This window comes from Miscanthus floridulus, chromosome 2, assembly GCF_019320115.1.
Source record: "Miscanthus floridulus cultivar M001 chromosome 2, ASM1932011v1, whole genome shotgun sequence".
NCBI lineage: Eukaryota > Viridiplantae > Streptophyta > Magnoliopsida > Poales > Poaceae > Miscanthus > Miscanthus floridulus.
This window is the reverse complement of record NC_089581.1, coordinates 167,852,504-167,863,229: the sequence shown is the minus strand read 5'-3', so window position 1 is coordinate 167,863,229 and position 10,726 is coordinate 167,852,504. Positions and strand designations below refer to the sequence as shown.

At 47.0% G+C, this 10,726-nt stretch overlaps 1 long non-coding RNA gene across 1 annotated transcript; it reads left to right on the top strand.

Annotated features, from left to right (window-relative positions):
* The first annotated feature begins 2,383 nt into the window (after positions 1-2,383).
* Positions 2,384-3,326, top strand: LOC136540555 (uncharacterized). Its single transcript, XR_010779994.1, has 3 exons — positions 2,384-2,460; positions 2,537-2,785; positions 2,867-3,326. It is a non-coding gene; the product is annotated as an uncharacterized lncRNA (long non-coding RNA).
* The last annotated feature ends 7,400 nt before the right edge of the window (positions 3,327-10,726 follow it).

The following is a 10,726-nucleotide window of genomic DNA, read 5'->3' as shown; positions in this document are numbered from 1 at the left end:
GGCATAGTCGAAGAGATATACGAGCTCAACTTTAAGGGTACCGGGACTTTAGCGCCGGTGGTATTCAAATGCCATTGGTTCGATCCTGATATCACGAGGGAAGACCTTACGATAGGTCAAGTCGAGATTCGACAGGACTCCAGCTATAAAGGAGACGATGTCTACATTGTGGCCAACCGAGACGCCACGCAAGTTTATTACCTCCCATGGGCAGTGCCAAAAAGACAAGAAGCTTGCGGGGTGGAGCCTTGTGCATTTGGTGTCGCCGCGCGGCAAAGCGCCTCTCCCAAACGACGACGATTACAACTTTGACCCAAGCACCGATGAGTTCTATCAACCTGAGGGGCTAGAAGGTACCTTGGAGATCGACATTGGTTCGCTCATGGGCATGGAAGTAGACAACGAAATCGATGAGGACGAGGGTGAGGAGGTGCAGGATGCCAGGGACTTAAGAATGCTTGAGCGATGGCAGATGCAGCGCGATGGATTTGTCCAGGAGGAGGTACATGATGATGACTATGGAGACGATGAGGATGATGATGACAGTGATGACTTAAGGGAGCTCGACAATATTGATAGCGATGATGACGATAGTGATAGAGATGACGACTCCACGCCCGAGATATTGCCGTTCGCGGAGATAATTACGAGGCCATGTAATACTATATTGTTATTATTATGTTCCTTTACAAGTACTTGTCATTTATTTATGCTAACAGTTTTGTTCTTTGTCATTGCAGGCACTCGGCAAAATGCCAGGCAGACGGCGGCAAGCGGCCGCATCGAGCAGTACGCTCGGCGTACCAGGTCCCCCCGCAGGAGACCGCCGACGACGACGAGGAGGAGGAGGAGGTGTTGGTGCGTGGGTCGTCCAGTAGGGGGTCCCAGCCCCCCAGCGGACGTCGCCAGGCGACCAGGAGGCTGCCGTTCTCGTCCTCGCAAGGGGGGACGACTGTCGCGTGACGACGAGCGCGGCGGCGACGACGACGACGACGATGACGACGGCGACGGCGACGACGCGCCTACACCAGGCGAGACGGCTTCGACTTCGTCAGGCGTGGCCAAGGTGTACTCACGCGGGCCCACGTAGCTTCCTAGGGTGCGGCCGCAATTCCACCAGCGCCCGGTGATCACACCCGTGGGCCAGACGTAAGTAACCATTATTGATTTCACTACTTGTTCATATGACATGTCAAAAATCGAACTGAAGACTAACAATTGTTCTTAATGACTCGTGCAGTTCCTGGAAGATTGTGAGTGGAGCAGGTCAAGCACTGCCATATCAATGGCATCCAGGGCCTCCTGATTAAGGAGTACTACCCTGGCCTTATCAACGTCAACGGCGAGATGAAGGTGCCCACCAAGTGGTCCCACTTCTACCTCGTCGAGGAGGGTGGCGAGACCATTCGCGGACAAAGATAAAGAGGGAAGTTTTGGGTGAGTCTTTCATCGCACCGCATTGCTAAATAGTACGCATTCGTCGGACTTCTTGCAAAAAGGAAATGCTACATGATGTGTCTGTGTGCAGGACTTCTTCACGTGCGAGGAGGGTAAAGCGGCCCAGGCGGCGCGAGTGCAGGAGGCGGTCTGCAAAGATCGTCTCAAGGACCTGTACCATGAGGCGCGCATACAGGCCATCCGCGACTTCCACGCCAACGTGCTTGGAGAGAACATCAAGAAGCCCCAAATCCGCCAGAGAATGAACTCGAGGGAGGCCGACCTCACCCAAGCGCAATACGAGCAGGTAATTAAGTATGACAACATTCGTTCAGATTCCTTCAGTGAAACATTACACTAATCTTCTCGCATGTCAAATACTTGATGTCATGCAGGTGTGTCCGTCGTGGTGCGACAACCACAGGGAATGCTGGACGGAGATTGTGCGCATGTGGCGCACGGATGAGGCGTACGCGAGGCGCGCCGACCGTCAGGGCCGCCGCGCGCAGATGCGAGGGGTGTCACACCACCAAGGGAATCAGCCCCTCCCCCAGTTCGCGACAAGATGGGTATGCGTCCGTTCATGTCTTAATCCTTGCGCTCAATTGTCAATACTTGTAACCATGTTTGTGTTTTCAATGCAGACGCAGACGCACGGTGGGCAGGAAATCAACGAGTACACCGCGTACCTCCTCTCTCACAAGGGCAAGGCGACGGATCCGAACAACGTCTACAACCCGGAGGACGGGCCCGATGCGTACACCAACCCCACCGCCTACGAGAAGGCCACCGAGTACACCGTCGCGGCTCGCCAGCGCTACGGGGAGACGTTCGACCCCACCGCCGAGCCCCTGGACACAGACCTCCTGCAGAGGTTGGGACCAGGGAAGCAGCACGGCCGCTACTACATGGCCCACAGCTGCCCTCGACCCGTCCCAGGTTCCTACGCTGACCCAGGTTCGATCCACGCCCACGAGCTCCAGCGACATCCCCGTAGCGCCCCGGCGGCAGTCAGCGTCACAGGTAAGTGCCGTTTCGTTCGTCGTTCACTCGTTTCGCACCTGTACATACAATCAACACTGCGGATGTAATATTGTAGGCCCAGATGGAGGCCAAGATGGAGGAGAGGATCGCCACGTTGCACGCGCAGATGATGGCGCAACAGATGGCTTACCAGCAAAGCCTGCAGCAGCACTACAACACTCAGATGCAGAACATGGCCAGCTTCTTCCAGTCCATGCAGACGCCCGGGGCGTCTACACCGCCTCCTCTTCCAATGTTCGCTCCTCCGCCTCCTCCTCCAGAGTTTTTTCCTGTGCCTGCTCCTGTCGCTCCTAGAGGGACCCCGGTGAGTATATTGACTCTTGCTTTAACTTGTGCGTCCATGCTGCAGATACTAATGACATCACTTGGCGTTTAACTTGTGCAGGTACAGTCGGCGGGTTTCGAACCCGTCTCCTGGAGGTCCCGGCCATCAGATGATGTCGTATCCACCACCTGCACCCTATCCACCGTATCCACCTCCGCGTGGCCCTCCTCCGACGTACTCGTGGCCACCGGTGCGCGGAGGGTGGCAGTACGCGCAGGCGCCTCAGTTTGGTCCAAGGGGGTTTCCGTGGGCAAACCCTGGGGGCTCTGGGGGCGGAGCGGACGACGAGACCGGGGACGGCGCGACGAGCTAGGTACTTGTCGATTCTGTTATCATGTATCCACCGTATCGTCGAAGTTGTTGTCATGTATTTCTTTTCTTCGTTATGGACCTAGACTTGTTATGTTGAACTTCGTGTGATGGACGTCGACTTGTGGTGTTCGACGTGTTGGACTTCATGTGATGGTTGTAATGCACTTGTGTGGTTGTTATTGTGACATATATGTGAGATATATGTGATGTTGTGCGTTATTGTGATATATGTGGTAATGTTGGCGACAAATGTGATGAAATTGTGATATAAATGGTGCTACCGGTGCTTCTGGTGAAATTGGATTATAATTTGTGATTTTGCAGGGTTTTGATGCGAGAAAACAGAAAACAAAAGCAAAAAAAAATTCCAGCTTTGCCGACTAACCCCAGGACAGAGTCTTTGCCGACTGCAATGGGAGGCAGTCGGCAAAGAGGTCAAATCTTTGCCGACTGCAACTCCGAAAGCAGTCGGCAAAGAACATTTCAAAAAAAATATTTTCTTTCTTTGCCGACTGCCGAGCTGGCGGCCAGTCGGCAAACAATTTTTGAAAAAAAATTTCTTTGCCGACTGTCGAGGAACCAGCAGTCGGCAAAGCCTGCCGTCAGGGCTGACGGCGCCACGTGGCTATGCCGACTGCTGGCGTGGCAGTTGGCAAAGGATTTGCCGACTGTGTGCCACGTGGCAGTCGGCAAATCCGCCTTTGCCGACCCAGGCTTTGCCGACTGCCACGTGGCTTTGCGATCGGCAAAGCCTTTGCCGACTGGGTTTATGCCTTTGCCGACCGGGGCAAGCAGTCGGCAAAGAAGCGTTTTCCTGTAGTGTTTGGAGACGTAATTATGTAAGTGTCCCTGTCGCCAGATTGATCCCCAACCCCACCCAGGCCTCGCTTTTGTTTTGCCTCTCTTTGGAGAACCTAGCGAGCTCTAGAGTGGTCCATGTCCACGGAGAGGACTAGGACTAGCCGACTAGGAGGGTGGTTGCCTCGTTCTGGGTTGCTTCTCTGTTCTGCTCGACCGCCCATATTTTCTGCTATGATTAGGCTTATTAGAGCATTATATCAGGATCATGCGAGAGCTCAGAGCTGCACCGTTTTGAGTAGAACTCCTAGCGTCATCGATCACTGTCCACTTTCCCTACTTTCTCGTACTGTATGACTGACGAAGGCGACAAGGGCCGTTGATTTCTTGCCGTAGCACTAACTAATTACGTGCGCTTCAGAGCCGGCTCAGTTGTCTCTTCCAAAGAGCTGAGAACTTGGCCTGTTTGGATCGATTTCCATGCGAACTTACCACTGACCACGACCGAACGCAGCCCTCCATTCGCATCCTGCGCCATCGCAGCCGCAGGTGTCGCAGAGATCAAATTCCACACAGCACTGTTTCAGATCATCAGAAAACAACTGGCGCGAACACCGAACACGGACAGTCCATGAAACGGCGAAAAAGATGCCCATTATATTGCTGCGGAAAGGTCGCGAGAATGGATCGATCGACCGTCTCTCCCTTCTCCCACCAAAAGGGCGCATTATGCTGCTGTGAAGAGATCGCCGGCCTGAATATCGACCCAGGTCTTGTCTCCTGATACGATCAGAGATTCCTTCCTTCCACACGCATGGCGTTTTCACCCTCAAAGTCCACACAGACAGGATGGCTAGCTAGCTATCTGAATAGTGCAGAGCAGCCGTGCAGGTGCTAGTAGTTGACGGCAACGACGATTCATCGTCTCTCCAAGTTGTTTCAGTGCGTGGGCGGCCGGATTGCTCTGGATCCGTCGACCTGATTGCGACTGGATTGTTGCTGGCCTAGTGGACACTCAAATCGGCTCCAGTTTTTCTTGCTCATTAGGATGGATCGATGGTGCAGTGCTAGTGCTACAAGATACATCTGTTCAACTTTTTTCCTATGAATCCATGGATTACTGCTCGGATATACACATTCAGTAGATATATATGTAGTTGGTCTAGCTGCGTGTGTGCAGTCATCTGAAAATCCAGCCGTGTCACGATTGTCCCAAGAGAAACCACAGGGCAGATAATATTCTGCCTGAATTTATAGCAGCAGCCAAACCAAGTTAGCATCGAATTTCCAAATCAGGAGTACTTACTCCTATCTTGGTTTGGTGCAGACTTTCACGAAAGGTAGTACTCCTATTTGCTGAGAGATCAATCAGTTTGGTGCGTCACATGAACATGATGGACCAGCACTGCATCCCGTGGAATAATTTCACCTACATGCTCGCGTGCTTTTTGTCTGCAAAGGTTTCGATCCACAAAGCTTCGTCGTTCACACACGAAGCCCCTGCTCTGCTGGCGCGCCAATCCGGTCGAATGAAACTGCGTACGTACTCCAGTAGTAGTAGAAGCCACGGCATAAAAAGCCGTTCTGATCAGATTAATCTATTGGATCATCAAATGGTCCCTGGAACACACACGATAGATTATCGACCAGACAGGACAGGACAGGACAGTTTTAGTTACCTGTAAAATGTGACCGTATACAAGCTTTTGGTAAACAGGCAACGTGAATGGAGAATATATGGTTACGAGCGTGCCACCCACATGCATGACTCCGTGGTTAACGGGTTGCATTGCATTTGCATGCATGCATGTGACCTCTGTGTAAATCTTGCAACAAAATGAAAAAAAAAACGCACGACTTATCCTAGACATTTTGAGGCAGGCAGTACAGGGGATTGTGAGGTCACAGGTCACCACCACCTTTGGGCATCATTCCTGTCTGTCTTCAGATTCTTAATCCGGTTTTCTGAAACTACAGCAAGGCTGCATTACTCGACATCGTTGACAGATGCTGTCTTCAGTAATAACTAGTAATAACCATAAAACATTTTGTTACGAGAAAACTGAATCATCGTCAGGTGGATTGGATAGCAGAGGCAAACATGGAAAATTCGCAGTTGATCTTGATCCACAGTTTCAGACAGGATGGATTCCATGGCCTTATCCGACCACTGCCGCTAATTTTGGTGAAACCATGCAGCGTTTTTGTCGTCGTCCGCCCTGCTCTCACCAAGCACGAACAGGTACACGAGCGTGCTGGCTTCTTGCTGCCGTGGCCCGTGGCTTGGTCCCAACGCCAGAGGATACTGATATACTGATTCCTTCCATTCCATGGGTCACCAGACCACCGCCCCGGCCCCCGGCCGGCCACACGGTTTGGTTTCGAGATCAGAGAAAGCGAAAAGACTAGCAGGCATGAGGCATGCATTGCATTGCAGCCTAAAGAAAGAGCGGGGCATGCATGCCGGTTGCCGGAGGCAGCGGCAGACGCGACAGACATGGGAACGGACAGCAGCAGGTACAGCAGTGAGGCGGATGTTTTGGCGCCGAGGGCGCGGCGGTGGCGATCCCGAGACGAGAAGGAGCATGGCAGGCGAACATGCATGGCGGGCGCACCACGAGCGAGAGAGCTCGGCCGACCATCGATCGATCGTATGAGACTGAGAGGAGATGGATGGAAAAAGGGAGCGGGCACTCCAGTAGCCACCAGCGCCTCTTTAGCTTCTTTCGATCAATGCATGCCCCGCCTCCCCGCCTCGGCGTTCGGTCATACTTGCTTTCTTCCTCGCCGCCCTTTTCCCTTTTCTGCTTTCCGCCCTTCCGGCAGCCTATCCGTGTTACTACGTTCTGACGAGGTTCACACGCGCCTCTGCCTCCGGAACAGCACGAGGGGAGATGCTGCTGCCTGCTCCCGCGCTCGCTTACTCGCTTCTTCTCTCAGCGTGCCTGATCTGATGATCATCATGCCAGCTTGCCATGACGTAGTAATTCGCTTCTTCGGAGTTCAGACGCACTCAGCTCAACGCGATCTGAATCTTCGCATTCAGAGTTTCAGACGGATGACTGACGACATGCATATCATATCCGATACATGCAGCATTATAGGCGAGACATGCTCGTCTCTACAGGTCAATGCGAATGATCGCCTCGTGCTGGCGTGCTGCCAAGTGCCAACGCTGGCGCGTCATGCTGTGACTGTCATGTGCCCAAAGGAGGCTCGGATCGTACCAAGACCGAGAAGCGAAAAGGAAAACCGATCGGCTGAAGAGGAAGCAGCAGATCCGAGGAACCAGAGCAGAACAACATCATTGGCATCAAAATGTGTGTGATCGATGTTGGATTTCGCATCGTAGCTTTCTCTCTTTATCTACTTGGCCCCTTTTTACTGTATTACCTCCGTCTCAAAATAATTACTTTCTAGAATCACTTAGAGTCAAACTATCTTAAATTTAACTAACTCAATAAAAAGAGTATAAATATATTATAAAAATATATTTCTTGATGTATCTATATTATTCCACGGTCCATCTTTAACGTCTCCTTATATGTCGGTGTAAGTTGTTTTAGCGACTTATGGTCGGTTGTTATAAACCTATGTCGACACCAGCGTTGGTATAAATCTATAGCGACTGACTCCTTGTACCGACTGAGGGCCGACGAACTCTTACTTGCGAGGGTATGACAACTAATACCATCACGGACACAAAAATGGTCCACTAATAGAATCCTTAATTGCCTTGAGTTCTACACTATAATTTTGTGAGCGATCTTGGTTTGTTGATGTCCTAGTGTGCTGAAAATCTAAGTGGAAAATCTCATGTGTACCACACAAACTTAAGAAATTGAAGATCATTACCATCCATAGTATTTGTACCAAGAAAATTATGTACAGAGCAAGCAAATCAGATATATAGAAGTAGAGAAACATTTTATGATGTGAGCTAACATACTTGCATACGCCTGTTCTCGAGTGCAGGTCTCTAGAACTAAAGAGACTCTATATCTTCACCTACACACTCACAATAGTCTGTCATAAGAGTAACTCAGCCAAATTAGGGTATTATTCTCACTAAAATAAAATAAACTAATGGTTTATTTTTTCTCGAGCAAGTAAACTTATCTTTAATCATCACTCTAACTATTAGAAAATATCACAAAAAATGTAAGAACATTTGAATAAATAGAAGAATAAAAATGAAAAATGAAAATAAAAATAAAGATTTTTTTATTTGAGTAAATAAAAAATAAGATAAATTAGAGCATGAGATAAGAGCAGCGTGACCTCTTGATCCAGTATATTGGAGTACCCAACTATTTTAGATGCTGCTAGCTTTTGCAATTAGAGCACCCAACTATTTCAGATCCTGTTAGCTTTAACAGAATCTTAGATGCAAATTAAGTGTAATGCATTATATTGATGAAATTACAAAACACAAATATGAAAATTACACATTTCAAATAGTGTAAATGGTATGTGTTGTTAATGCAATTAAACTGTAAATGTATATCAATACATGTACAGTATGGTGAAGCTCATGAATATGTAAATAGAGAGAATGACAAACTGCTCAACAGCCACACAAGCAATCTTTCGTCCTTGTTGAACAACACAAACTAAAGCGGCATTCCCATATTCTCATTTGGGATCAGATCGAATAAATAGAAACAACATGGGTAAATTATAAAGAATCAAAGCTTGATTCACAAAATAATACAAGCATAATTCAATCAACCCCTAGACCAAGATGTTTTACTGAACAACTGCCGAAACAGAAGAAGAGAAGAAGAACGGTATCGATCAAACAAGAAAATGAGGGACAAAAGGCAGTTTACTAAACCTGCAGCTTACTAAATTACAGAAAGGCTGCAGTGACGGCACATAAGACAGATGTGTGTTCACAAAAATCACAATAATATATGGTTTGTGCTAGCACAAATCATAAGTGACAAATATATGGTGTGTGCTAGCACAAATCATAAGAAAGTAAAGGACCGACACTTGCAATTTATATTATAGAAGACAGGATATCAGCTAGCAGAAAAAACACAAAAAACGATGGAAAACGATTCAACAATAGCATATTGCATATTCTCAGAACTACAATTGTAGTGCTAGACACTTGCAATTTACATTATAGCAGACTGCAATTATGTAACTAAATCTTTAAGTTGTTTGGTTTACATATGCTCAGAAATAGTTCTTTGGTACCACTAAAGTGCTATGAAAAAGAACAAAAAACAAATGGAATGAATGTGAGATTCAAAAGTCATACCTCATTTATCAAAAAATAAGTGAGCACTAACAAAAGGGGCAAGGCCAACACAAGCTTATAACTCTTAAAGAATACACGAAAGTGGATAAAACACTACCAAATTTGAATCTATCAAAATTACAAGGTATCAGTAGGATCCAAGCAGCTCAATTTTGCTCCATATTAACATATTCACAAATCACAATTTTGTAAAATTCATAATATGTCATCAAGCAGGTCCTAACAATTAACTCTTCCCAAGTTCTAGAATAGACATCAGTTTGGAGTTCTGGCAAACTCTTTCAGCTTACAAGAGTTAAGCATATTTAGTGTGGCTTGTGAACTGTTCACAGAGACACAACTACAAATTAACATTTAAAAAATTACATTACCAAGTAAAATTTAGTGTCTATGGGAAATATAGTGTAAAAACACCATACTCTTATCAAAGACTAAATCCGAGTGTTTCATCCCCTTTGACAACTGAATCTGATAAACCATGAGATTCAAAAAATCAACGGCACACAAAAAATCATGCTGCAAAACACAACGTATAATTGTGGTGTGTTCCAGCACAAATCACAATTAACAAAATATAATTTTTTTTCTACAGGAGGACAAAGACAAATATCTGAGATGTGTTGCCACAAATCACAAAAAACAAATTTTTTTCTATGAAAGGACAAGGACAAAAAGTGGTGTGTGCCGGCACAAATCACAATTAACAGAATTATAATCTGGAAGCAATATGATATTACAGAAAATATCATAGGCACAAATTAAACCCTTGATCGAGGACGAGCTCTTTCCAGAGGAGGAGAGAGATGTTATGGTTGGTATTAACTATAGGCATTGTCGTAGGGGCTGGTTAGGCGGGAAAGGATCAAGGGATCAAATCAGGAAGGCTTGAATTAGGGAGAGGAAAGAGTTTAATTAGGAGAAAATGAAGATGTAATCTCCTTTATATGCAGTGGTGATCAAGGAATAAACAGACAATGACAACCCAATTCCTATTCTCATCTCCTTTCTTTGTTCTCTCATCTCCCTGCTGTTCCCCACACCAGCCACCATAGGTAGGAAACCAGCGGTCGAACAGCTGGCGACTTCCCATTCCTATCCTATCTGGTCACTTCCCCCACAATCATGACACATGCTTTGTGAGAGGAGTTTCAGTATGATGTTTACCTAGGTTTCAGAGATAACAACTAACATAGATTCTGAATAGGTATTTAAGGAAATTTGGGTCCAATGACTATGCCATTCAACCTATCTTATGTCCTTACTCACCCTCCTTAGACAAACCATGAGGCATTAAATATATGAACTACTAAGTTCTAAGCTAATCCATTTCTCTTTTGATCTACAGGTTAGTTGTTCAAAATAAACATTGAAAGTTATTACAAATTTGCTTCGAACAATGTATATATCAAGTATACTCATGAGGCAAATTAAATTTCCACATATTGCATATGCTCATAACTACAATGTACGAGTACATACTTTGTAGAAACTGACTGCAGCCGAGATTTGATCGTGTCTGAGAATGACTGTGCATTAGA